Source organism: Poecilia latipinna, unplaced genomic scaffold, assembly GCF_001443285.1.
Source record: "Poecilia latipinna isolate Pla-1442-1.1 unplaced genomic scaffold, P_latipinna-1.0 Scaffold516, whole genome shotgun sequence".
In the NCBI taxonomy this organism is placed as follows: domain Eukaryota; kingdom Metazoa; phylum Chordata; class Actinopteri; order Cyprinodontiformes; family Poeciliidae; genus Poecilia; species Poecilia latipinna.
Window position 1 is genome coordinate 140,941 of NW_015113132.1, and position 12,611 is coordinate 153,551.

At 37.6% G+C, this 12,611-nt stretch overlaps 1 protein-coding gene across 2 annotated transcripts in view; it reads right to left on the bottom strand.

The window, feature by feature from the left end:
* negr1 (neuronal growth regulator 1) overlaps positions 1 to 12,611 on the bottom strand; it is a 185,419-nt gene that overhangs the window by 42,097 nt on the left and 130,711 nt on the right. The gene's annotated exons all lie outside the window — the stretch shown is intronic.

The following is a 12,611-nucleotide window of genomic DNA, read 5'->3' on the forward strand; positions in this document are numbered from 1 at the left end:
AAAAAAAATATATATGTGAGAGATATATATATATATATATATATATATATATATATATATATATATATATATATATATATATATATATATATATATGTATCTTTTATGTTAGCACTTCAAAAATAAAGCATATCAAAGATGCCAAGACTATAAACTTTGTATTCGTTATACAAGCTAAAATCTAACAGTGTTATTTCAAAATACAACAATGTGGGAAGCACATCACCTCTCCATCCAATCCCCACATATTTCTCCAGCATTTTAAGCTGTTATCGAATATGCCCATGTTTCAGGTTTCACCTTTAGCACCCCATCCTCTGCACCTCTGCTCTATGACTCAGGTACAATCACACAGTGTGGGAATAAACAACATCATCAGCAACAATGGCAGATGACAAGAAGTGTCAAAATGACACCTACACATGCAATGATTGATAAGCGTGACAAATGAACACAACATTCATTAACCCGATAGCCGGCAATGTCTCTTCTGCCTAGGGGAAGATGAGGACAAACAGGAAGGGGGGGGGGGGAAGGGGGGTTGGGACTGCAGGCATATAGAGGAGGAAACGAAGACAGAGGAAAAAGGGGGAGAAAATCTTCCTCCGGGGCTAAGCTGAGGTGGGTTTAAGGGATAACAGATTGACCAATTAAGCAGAAGGAGTCCTCAGAAAATTGGAGAGAGTCAGCTTGGCCTTTTCAATGAAGATTACTTTAATCTAGCACATGAAAAAAGAAGTTAAATCCAGAATTGCCTTTTTGTCAAGTATTAAACCTTAACTGATATCATGACGTGTGTTTGTGTGAGAGTGTTGCATAGATACATAGTGGAGAAACAGCATTTATACAACAGTTCTATTATTGCATTTCAAGAAAAAAAGTATTATATGGAAATATATGAAAATGTCCTATATAAATCTGATGACTGCACATCCAAAACTTTAATCTAATTAATACTCAACACAAACTTTCTTTGTAGCGCTTTAGTCTGTTGGAGACTATTGGTTTATAATATATCCATTAAGGTTGTTGTTGAGTAAGGTCTTATCACATGTGTCTTATCGCCCCATGAATGTTGGCCTATCTCAGAACATTTCTTATGAGAAATAAACATAAACAAATTACGTACATTTTGGGAACCATAAGGCGTGTCAGTTTGTACAGTGTATGTCATATGAGTAAGAGTGTAAAAGTCCATGCTCAGCTACGTCTGGCTTTGATGGATTATTTTATAATGCTTAATGATCTGAAAATGATTGATACACTGTACACAATTTATGTTTGCCCCTAAAAAGTTAAATAATAAATAGCTGAAATAATTCTTAACTGGGTAAACGTGTGACTGTTCAGAATCTTGAGGTGAGCTTACCTTGTGCAGACAGGGTGTCTGCACATCGTAGCATGAAATATATGCATTGCCGAAGGTGCAGCTTAAAATTATGTGTGGAGAATTAGCTGTGTTTGAGTGGCTTGGATAAATACAACCAGCTGGGTCAGACTGGACAGGACAATAGCAGATAACTGTCCATCTTATCCGTCTGCCCTCACACACCAGCAGGCAGAGAGAGAAGATGGCTCCCTAAGTGCACATTGTTTTGAATAGTGCCCAGACAATGCATATTGATAATGAAGTGTATCTATTACCGAATGCAAGACGACCACTCTACCCACTAAGTCACAGATGCCACAGATAATCAGAAATCTGCTTGTAAATCCCAAATTTCTGCTGAACACAAAAAATGCCTGAGTTTGTGTTTGGGGATGTTTTCTTCATGAACTGCAGTTTTTCAGCTAGATAAAACTATTTGTATCAAAGTCAAAACCTTTCTCATTGCAAAATGTGCACATAGTGTTTTTTGCCTAGATGAATTGGCTTTATGAAAAAACGATCGTCTCTTTTGTTTGACTTTTGTTGTCCCCTGGTAGAAGAGCAAGCGCGCAAACTAACAAAAGGGCGAATGTTATGTCATTATAACCAGTCATTCACAACCCTATTTTGGTAACTTTATGCAACCATCAAGAGCAGTCCCTGACAAGCATCTGAACTAACATCTGAGGCTGTAAGCCAAAGAAAGACAATTACCGACTATAAAGTAGCCAAAATGTTATGTTAAAGTAGCAGGACTACGTAAAATCGACTTTTTTGAGCTTCACATCATGTGAAGCTCATGAGTAACATTATAATGTTACTCCGTCCGTGTTGCATTAATTCCTTCTTGCATGTCTGACAAATCCTTTAATCTCCCATGGTAACCACTCAGCTGTGCAAAACAAACAAACAAAAAAAAAAAAAATCAATGGAACCGAGCACCACCTTCGAGGCACAGCTCCTCCTCTGCTGTAGTTTTTAAGTTTTGGAGTGTCTGCCTCACAAAGCACACCCTGTCACTCTCCACTCCTTCAGAATAGTGGCAGCAACAATTTGCAAACACCTAGTGGAACTGCATGTCTTCTGAGCTGAACATATGGACTACTTCTCAGTGCAATGCTGGTAAAAACGTTGTTAAAAGGTTAGTGGAGGAGCGATGTTATGACTCCTGAAAGCGGAGTGTTGGAAAGAGCACAATCTTCTTAAAGAGACAAAGACCCAAATTCAGGCCGATAAATTACAAAGTCAAATTTCTTTTTAATATAAGAAATATACAGTATTTTTAGAACTGAAAATACCTGTGTTACTTGATTGTGCTACAAGATAGCACTAAGTGTACATAATACTGCCCCTCTAATACTTTTATGGCAGCAACATACATTTTTGGGGCCTCTCTGTAAATGTGACATTTTATCTTTTAAATAATGGATATGTATATTATTTGATAATTCTACAGGGACAACATAAATTTGCATGACAATTAAACATCATGGCTAACTTATTCATGTGCAACATGTTTAATGTAATGAAGTGTATGACCTCACTAGGTACAAGACTGCTATTTTGAACATAAAAAAGTACATCTAAGTTTGACTGCTCTAGACTATTACCAGTCAACCCCCTGCAGTCAGCCGGCATCAATCATCCAGTTCTCTGTGTCAGAAACCCCTACTGTGTGTCAAAGAACTGACTGTTCAAAGTTATACAGTTTGATCTGAAGGGCTATGCTGTTTAAGGGACAACTCTAAAAACCTAAAGCACGAGAAGCAAGAGAACAGGATAAAAAGACAAATGACTTTGCATGGTCTTAAACAGATTCTAATAAGAAACAGGGTTCACTGGCACACCGGCTTTGTTTATGTAAACTGAAAATAAAATACTGACAATACTGTAATTCAATGGGACAAAGGCTAAGTTATAATACACCTATTTTATGAGAATGTACAGCATGCTCCACTTTATATTTATCGCTGGAGTGCCCTTCTTATCTGAGATATAGCTCAATAATATTGACTTGCAGAAAATGAATTTACAGCATGATACTAATAGCATCTTTATCCAAGGCTGTAACAATGCACCTAGAATGCACCTAGACTTTGTGGAAAAAAAACAAAAAACAAAAAAAACATATGCATATATTCAGGGTCATCGATCGTGTTTTACAGTGACAATAATCAAAGACTGAAGTGCGACAAGTAAGATAAGTAGCATGTAGAGGCTAAAAGACAACACAAATAACAACATCAATCTAATACAATCTGGAACGTAGCAGCAAAAGAAATCATCAGATCTCAGCTTAAACTTAAAACATCAGCTGCTACATAAACATATTTTGTATTATTTCTAAAGCAAATTGGTAGCACTGTTGCCTTCCAACAAGAAGGTCCTGGTTTGATCCCCAGCACGGAGTCTTTCTGCATGGAGTTTGCATGTTCTCCCTGTGCATGCTTGTGTTCTCTCCAGGTACTCTGGCTTCCTCCCACAGTCCAAAATCATGACTGTCAGGTTAATTGGTTGATTCTCCTCAGGTGTGGGTGTGGGTGTGTGTGTGGATGACTGTTTATCCTGTCTGTCTCTGTGTTATCCTGCGATGAACTGGCAACCTGTCCAGGGTACCCTGCCTCTTGCCTGCTGACCGCTAGAGATGGGCACCAGCACTCCTCGCCATTAGCACGTTTGATAAAGGATGGAACTTAAGCAAATGGCTAAACAGACTGCAAAATAAGTACATAGGTAAGTATGAAAGCAAATTCAGCAGTTTAAAGGGCAACATTTCTCATAAGCCTCCAGAAGTCATGTAGATCTGAAATATGAGAGGACACCTCAAAATAAACTGACTGACAAGGACAATATGGATGATGACTAAATATAGTAATATGATCACAAAAGCACAGCAACGGCTGAGGCCAAACAAACACAAAAGTAAGCAGCAAACTGTGACCTGAAGCTTGACTGAGGAGAGAAACACGATTTACTGTTTACATCTTAATTAAACTGTCCAGAATGAGAAACACAGACTGTGACAGGTCAGTGAGCCTTTGTAATGAAGAATGACTCAATTTATTAAGGGCCAGTCCTTTTCTGGTGATGTATATTTAACTATGCTTTGTACTTCAATTAACTACAAAATGCAAAAAGCAACTTGTGAAGCAGACAAAAACAAAACTGCGACACACAAGGACATGGATTTGACGAATGCCTAAGTGCTCTGGTTTCAGTAATGGAACTAGTAAATGGCTAACAGAACAACATCCATCCACATAGAGTAAACAGGTTTATTTCAAGTTTGTTCTGTGTTCATGAAGGTACACAATGCACTGCAATTGTCTCTAACTCTTGTAATTTATGAACTGCAATTACATTTCCATTATGTCTGAAACAGTTTGAGATTTGTTCAGAAACAAACAAGATCCTCGGAGAAGAACTGCAGGTTCTCATTTATTCTGAATGACTGACAATGAAGTTAAGCGTAAACACAACTGCAAGAGCTGTAAATACAATGATCAAAACTGAACCTCTGTTTTGGCTATTTTTCCTCTTATTGGTTGTAATCAAAGATCAGCACTCTGTTGTTTTTTTTTTTGTTTTTTTTTTTTTTTTTAATAATCAAAACTAAGAACTTCCACTATTTTTTTTAACTAAATACATAAACCAACACCATGTACTTTGATGCATCTGTTGAGTTTAATAAAAATCAGATAAGATTTAGGGACAGATGTTCTGAGGCATAAGCAGGAAAAATAGTTTTTTTTTTCCTTTACCTGTTATGTTCTTAATCTATTATTATTCTTTGATATTTTTAAATCATACAATATTGTAAACTTCAAAAAAGAAATGTAAAACTAGTATCAACAGTCATCTCAAAACAACAGGCACATTTTTTAAAATTTAATATTCACCTTTTTAATATTAATCCTGTTTTAAACACAATCAGAGGTACACCTATTACTTTGACTAGTACTCACAGATGGAGTTTTCTTTTTCTCTGCTAAAATAAACCAGTTTATGTTTCTACCGGCTACAGTAAAAATATAGTGCACCATCCCATGACTGATAGTTTAACTGCAGAAAACCCAATATTATCTCACAACATTCAATTACCATTTCATTTCAGTTTTTAAAAAGAAAAAAAACTGGCAGAAACCCAGAATGCAAACATGACTACTATTACATTGATGGGTGATATTTTTCATCTTCATTTCATTTGAGAAAAAAACAAAAAACAAAAAAAAAAAAAACACCACAGTGAGGGATAATAAGTGATTTTCTGAACAAATTCAATTACATTATGTTTGCACTGTCAAAGGGAGATCACTGGTTTTACCTACGTTCTTTTACTGAAACCATTGTTTTTTTTTGTAACACTTACCTTATGTGTCAAAACTGGGTCTCTTAACATGAAAAAAATACCCTCAAGCCCACAATTTGTGTTGCTATTTTAAAATCTAACAGCTCCAGAAGAAAAACCCAACTCTTTTCAGCTCATTGTGGGAGACTCCAAGGTATCCCCAGCCAGAAAAGATAAACAGTGCAACCAGTGAGTTTTTGGTCTGCACCATAGAGCTCCCCCACTGCAGTGTAGCTAAGAAAAACCTCCAAATGGAGGTGCTCAGGTGGAATTCTTATCAAAAGCACAAACTGCCTCAACTGACTCAACTTAATTCAGAGGAGCAGTGACTCTACTCCAACCTCAGGCCGCCCTACGGAGGAAGCTAATTTCAGCCACTTATATCGGGAATCTCAGTCCTTTGGTCAGAATGCATATCTCAAGGCCATAGATGAAAGTCAGAATCTAAACTGATTGTATGTTATCCATCTCCTGTTCCATTCTAAGCATTCACACCAGGAAAGTCCTTTGGTTCGCTTGTTTGGTCCAGACCATGAGTGCACTTTATGTATTTTTCGCTTGGTGTGGTTTGATTTCACATTGTGCTTGTTTGCAAGTGTACTATAACTTTTCCAACAATGCCACAGAGGTGATGATCATTGCCCCCGTTGGAAAGAAATAACAGAGCAGAGCGCAGACCCAGAGAGAAAACAAACATTGAAGAACTTCTTGTTTGCATTTCTGTTGTGCACATTTGTGCTATTATTACAACTGGAATACCATTTTAAATGTCAAGAGCAGCTCATTAAACATAAGTTTTGTGATGTGCTATTTCTTATTTTGGGACGGTGTTAGCAAATCTGTGCTGCTAGCTGAATCAGACAAGACGTTCTGCATGTTCTGACCCACAACATGCCGTCAGCAGTTTCACTAATCAGAATATGGTAGATCAGGTATGATTTCAGCAAAATCAATACAAGCAGCTGTCACATTAACAACACTAAGGAGCTCATTTTTTACCAAGATGTCCAACAACAATGGCTCGTGAAATCCAAAATATGTTGTTTCTTGTAGATGGTTTGGATAGAGGCAGAACTGTATTCATGTAAGTTTGGACCACCTTAAACCTGAACTTGGTCCAGTTGTTTGGCCCACACCAGATTCGCTTGAGTGTATTCACAACAGAACAAAAGGTCCAGACCACCGGAGGAAGATGACTTTGGTTTGTTTTAAAGTGGACCAACTTCGTCAGCTGTGAATACGCCCTACATCCCTAATGAACAAATTAAAATAATTGATCTCCTTCTCTGAAGCAGGTACCGATACCTGACCTGCAGTGAGCAATCCACCCTCCCTGCTGCGCATACTAAAGGTCATGACTTGAAGATGCCAACAGAACCAGATCATCAGAGTCTCCTAACTGTCTCATGGAGAGTTTCTAAGGCTCCCACATTAGACACTGTTCTCCTCAGGATCGTACCTTCAGATTCTTTTCACGAACAAAGACCACTAAAAAGTCTATGACAAAGGACAGCCCAATCTTCACACGGAAAATGTAGAACTTTATGCCAAGGACCTAAGCACGACTCACTGTTTGATTATTGAAGGATCAGACAAACGGCTCCTTAAAAGGAACCAAAGGATCCCATATGTCTGTAGCACCTTTTGCTAAATATCTCAAAAAGACAAGATCGTAAGATTCTTCAGAACGGCAGGGGGCCTGGGCAGCCAATCCCACTTAACAATACCATGGGTTTAACATCTGGTCCACTGTTGCACAACCAGGATGAAAGCTAAACATTTCCTCTCAAATCCAAGGTTTAACAATTGGTTAGATCCTCCTTTCCAGCACTCTGGGATAAGCTTTTTCAGCGAGGCTGATCCCTCACTAGTAGGAACACATATTTTGGGACCCTTACTTAAAATTCACCTCAATATATCATGAGCTATGAAATATGGATGTTTCTTTCCCCCCCTTTGCATCTTGATAATCAGTAGCAGTTGATTCATTTTAAAGCATCAATTCAAATTCACCTGTGACTAAATTTGCCCCTGGGTTATTATTATTTGCCTCGCTGTGGTGGCCGGGTGCTCCCGGTGACTGCTTGCCATTTCTTGTGAAGAGCGACATCAGAACTGGCCTCTCTTCCATTAGTGCAGATCATGAGAGAGAAACTGAGATCATGAGAGAGAAAAGCGAGCAATGCATCAGATTGTGTGGATGTTTGACAGAAAAGCAGAATGACAGGGAGGAAGAATGAACGACAGGGGAGAAAGAGAGAGGGAAAGGAGCTACAGGAGTGTGTGAGATAAGAGAATCAGACACAACCATGATAGAGAGAACGACAGAGAGATAAAAAGGAATAGAAGAGCGAGAGAAGTTGGGGGTGGCAACTCAGGAAGCTGCCTCCTCTACGCATTCTCAGGGTTTTCTTTTTTCACTACTCTGCCTTTGAGCTCTTGCTAGTGTCACATTAAGATCATCCATTTGAGAATCAGAGAGAGGCCTTTGATGTTCTTTGTGCATACACAAACAGGGGAATGGAGCTCTCCTTTGACAATAGCCAACTCTACAGACATTTTTTTTTTTTTTTTTCTGTTCTCAGTCTCTGGCCTGATAGGGACAATGTTACCATCAGAGGGAGTATCGCAAACTGGTGAATATTTTAATTTACCTGCTCATATTTCATCACTGAATACATTAAAATAAATTATTTTACCCAGCCACACTCTGAAACACTGTACCCAACTCCTTTTACTGTTGCTGTCTTTTTTAGCTGCTCAAATGGCACAGCAGGTGGACAAAATAATGAAACAATCTGACAATGCAGGGATTTAACACACCAAGCAAACATACAGTTTCGGGCTGCAAGCAAAAGAAATAGTTGAGAAGTTCATGAATGTATAAGCATATGTAATAGTGGGTGGAAATGTTCTTTCAGTCTCCAAAGTGTTCACTAAAATGATTATCCTAATAGCAATATTTTAGATGCGTAAATCTTAAATACATTTTAAATGTTCAGAGCCAAAAGTAAAAACAGAAATTAAGTTGTAAGTATTTAACAGACTAATGACATTTAAAATTTCAGAATACTCCAGGTTAGGTGATGCTAAACAGGGCCTGGACCCCGGCAATGTTTATTCATTTCACAAAAAAAAAAAAAAAAAAAAAGGAATTGTATATTTTTAATCCTATGAGCCAATGTAGAAAGTCCTTTATAAGTAACCTAATGGACTTGTTTTCACCACCATGGCTAGAGATGCACACGCACGCACGCACGCACGCACGCACGCACACACACACACACACACACACACGCACACGTGCACACACACATACCTAACCTCTCTTGCAGCAGCTCACCTGAAAAATCACAGCTTAAAATGAAACATAAGCACATGTGCTGGATGTTTAAAACTACAGTAGCTCAACTTGACCCTGTTTAGTTGAAAAGGAAAAATGTTATTTGGAGGTAGTTTACTTAAGGGGCTACAAACAGGGAAACTCAAAGGATGACAAAGCAAAGATGTAAGCTGTGACCATTATTGAAAGAGGAGCAACATTACAAACTTGGTGAATAATGAGTTACTATTTGTTTAAACATTAGCAACTGGTTACAAGCCCAATAATGAGTCCTTTCCTCAAGCAGATCTAAATGTATGCAGGCAGCTCCTTTCATTATGATGAACATACGAGGCACTCAAAATCTTAAAGGTATAGGGCAATGAAAGGCTGGTTTCATGCTATGCATCGTAAACAAATGGTGTCAAAAAAACTCAGACTAGATTGAAAGTGACAAAAGACAATGAGAAACACAATGTAGCGTGTTAACTCACACTGTTTTAGTTTATATTAACACATTTGCATTAACATGAACCTTGTCTACACTGTTACAAAATAAAAAAAAAATTCCAATTCCATTTAAAAATACAAGGTGCACTCAGGTCTTACCTTGTGTCCTGTAAGAATTTTAATATGTTATTTTGATAAAGTCATGTTTGATTAACTGATGATATGTTATGGAGTCTTTTGAATGGTGTTGCCAGTACGGAATCTGTAATGTGTACTATCTATATCATTCAAAAGTAAATCAATATAGCTGTTAAAATTGTAACAACTATATTGCAACGATAACTGTGTTTTTGTTGCTCAACTTTTTTCAATATTATACTTAATGTTTTTCTTGTGGTTCCTGGAACTTCAGAAGAGACAAACCTCTCTTTAAGCAGTCACTGATCTCAAATGTAACTAACCAGTAAAGCATTCATAGCTGATGTCACTGCGAACCGCAGAGGTACAGCAAAATAAATAAATTCTATCTCCAGATCTCGGTGAGTTGCACAAACCTCCTCATCTTTATATCACACCACCAAGACGAGAAGAAGGCTAACACTTGCAGGTATCGACTGCCACAGCTCTGTCACCGTCTTGCTTGGTGGTACACCATACAATCCTATATTGCTTTATTAATCCCGAAGGGAATGTAGACACAGGAGTTCTCATAGTCTGAGCTTCTTCATAAAATAATCACAGATAAGAAGAACTGTAAGCAGGAAGGACCTCTTGTGGTTGTCTGTGCTGTGCTTCCTTTGACTGAATTAATGTCTTTTTCTAAGTTACAGTGGTGAACAGTAACTTCTGTTTACGTTTGTACACATGAAAACTGCATTCTTGGTGAGAAAATGATCATGTGATGCTTTAATGTAGACTAGATGTCCACAGGTTTCATAATTAAATCAATTACAATACGGATGTGCACACTGTTGTTTAGTGGCTGAGAGAAAAGGGTAAATAGTGCAAAAATAAGAACAAACTACACTTGTTTCAGAGAAAAGTTTTCCTAGAATGCTCTAGTGATTGTTGGAACTGAAAAAAAAAAAAAAAAAAAAAAAAAGATTGTAGCATAGGCTAACAAATCCAGTATGCTTGTGATTACCTACTGTAGAAGAATTTTGTATTACTCAGCATATGCCGATGATGGTCTGAAGGATGATTATTTTCATAACTAGACTTCTGCAAATACTTTTTACACTTATCTGAATCTCTGTGAAAGAAAATGCTTTCAAGCACTTTATATGAGTAGGAAAGCATTAGAGCAATCAATGTCAACAGGAGCACTTTTTGCTCTACTGTCTGCTTAAACTGCAAAAACTGTTACTGATCATCTCTATTTCACTGTATTTCAGTGTGTCAGAAATTCTCATTAATGCTCTAGAGGTGCATGTGTTTAATCTGATTTCAATTCAGTGGAGTGCTGCGAGTAATATCAGCTCTCATGTCTCAATATACCTTTCCTTGAAACAAGAATTTGCTAACAAATTTAAACCTCCTAAATTTTTCAACTAAATTCCCTTTGGATAATTCGAGAATCTGCAGTGCAGATGTGGAATGCAGATTCTCCGACAGTGTGAGTTACGATGGGCCAAAAGATCAAGTTAAGTAGCTTGTGCTGTCGGGCGTTATGAGACTGTTCACAAACTCTAAGAGTCAGGGCTGCAGGGGTGATGTTCAGTTCATTGATTTTGTGCAGAGCCACAATGACAGAAAGCTGAGGATAACACCTGTCTCAGCAGTGACCACTTTACACCTGGTGGTTTTTACAGACTTTCATCAGTGGCAGCAGGGATCTGCTGCTGATGGAAGAGAATCTGACAAACTTTGAGCACAGGTTTATTATTGCTTTACAGGAAAAAAGCTATTTCTGTTTCATTAATCAGGATGGAGAATTGCAATCACCATTACAAACTCTCTACGGTACTATTATTTTTTGTACATTAAAAACTCCTTTCGTGCTGTACCTCGGCTCCGTTTGTTTTTTCATTTTTACCTCTGATGTTAAGTATCAGGCTGTGTCCTGTGTGGACCTGTGATTTCCTTTGATTTTGCTGATAAATAACCTCAATCAGCACTGAAATGACTGCCATGTAAGAGACGGATGACTAATCCCAGGAGAAGTGCTGTGAGGCTCCTGCATTTTTCAGCTGAACTCAGTGAACCTCACCTGGTTTCAAAATAAAGATCAAACCTACCAGTTACATGTTTTCACAAAAAAAAAACAAAAAAAAAAACAAAAAAAAACATACCACCTCCTCATTGGGTAATGCTCCTGCTACATTATGAACCATTTGCATTTTAGAACACTTTAATTCAAAAGTGTATTTATATACATTTGTAAATTACAAAACTAATCATTTTGCAATAAAATACTTTTTAGGTTTCTAAATATGGTTCTCCCCTTATTTTTGAATGCTGACTTCCAAATTAATAAGAGGAAAAATACCCAAACCCTCCACTATAGCACATTGCTTACTACTTGAGTCTAGAATAATATTCATCTACAACACAGCACTGCACGACACAAATAAAAACCAAATCTCCAGTTCTGATAAAAAAAAAGCATGAAGCAAACGATGCAAAGGAAAGTCTGGGGAAAGATGCTGACCTGCAGAGCAACATGTGATTGGTGTATCAATGCAATGCAATTTAAGCATGTACAGAAAAACTCCTGGAAAAATTGCGGTGAGAAATCATTGCTGTATTTTTAGTTCGAATTACAACTGTGCATCCGTAAAACTCTTCAAACTAATGCATCATATTGTTGTTTTGAACATTTTGTGGTGTTAGCAAATATTCTCCTATTTCTTTTCTTGCATGTGTGCAAGAATGCTTTTTTAGCCGCAATAAATGAAAGCCCAGCGCAGCACAGATGCTCCTGCAGCATGACTTCTGATGTTTTGGCCCTTTTTGAACTCAAAGCTTTGAAAATTGCAAAAGGGTTGACTCCCAGACATTTTTTAAAACAAACCTGAGCCACACTACTTAGCCTTGATTTTACCAGTTATAACCTTTGCAGTCATGTTCATAATTGTGATGTCATTACACCAAAGTTAATTTTTGCTTTCAGGTGGTGTTTT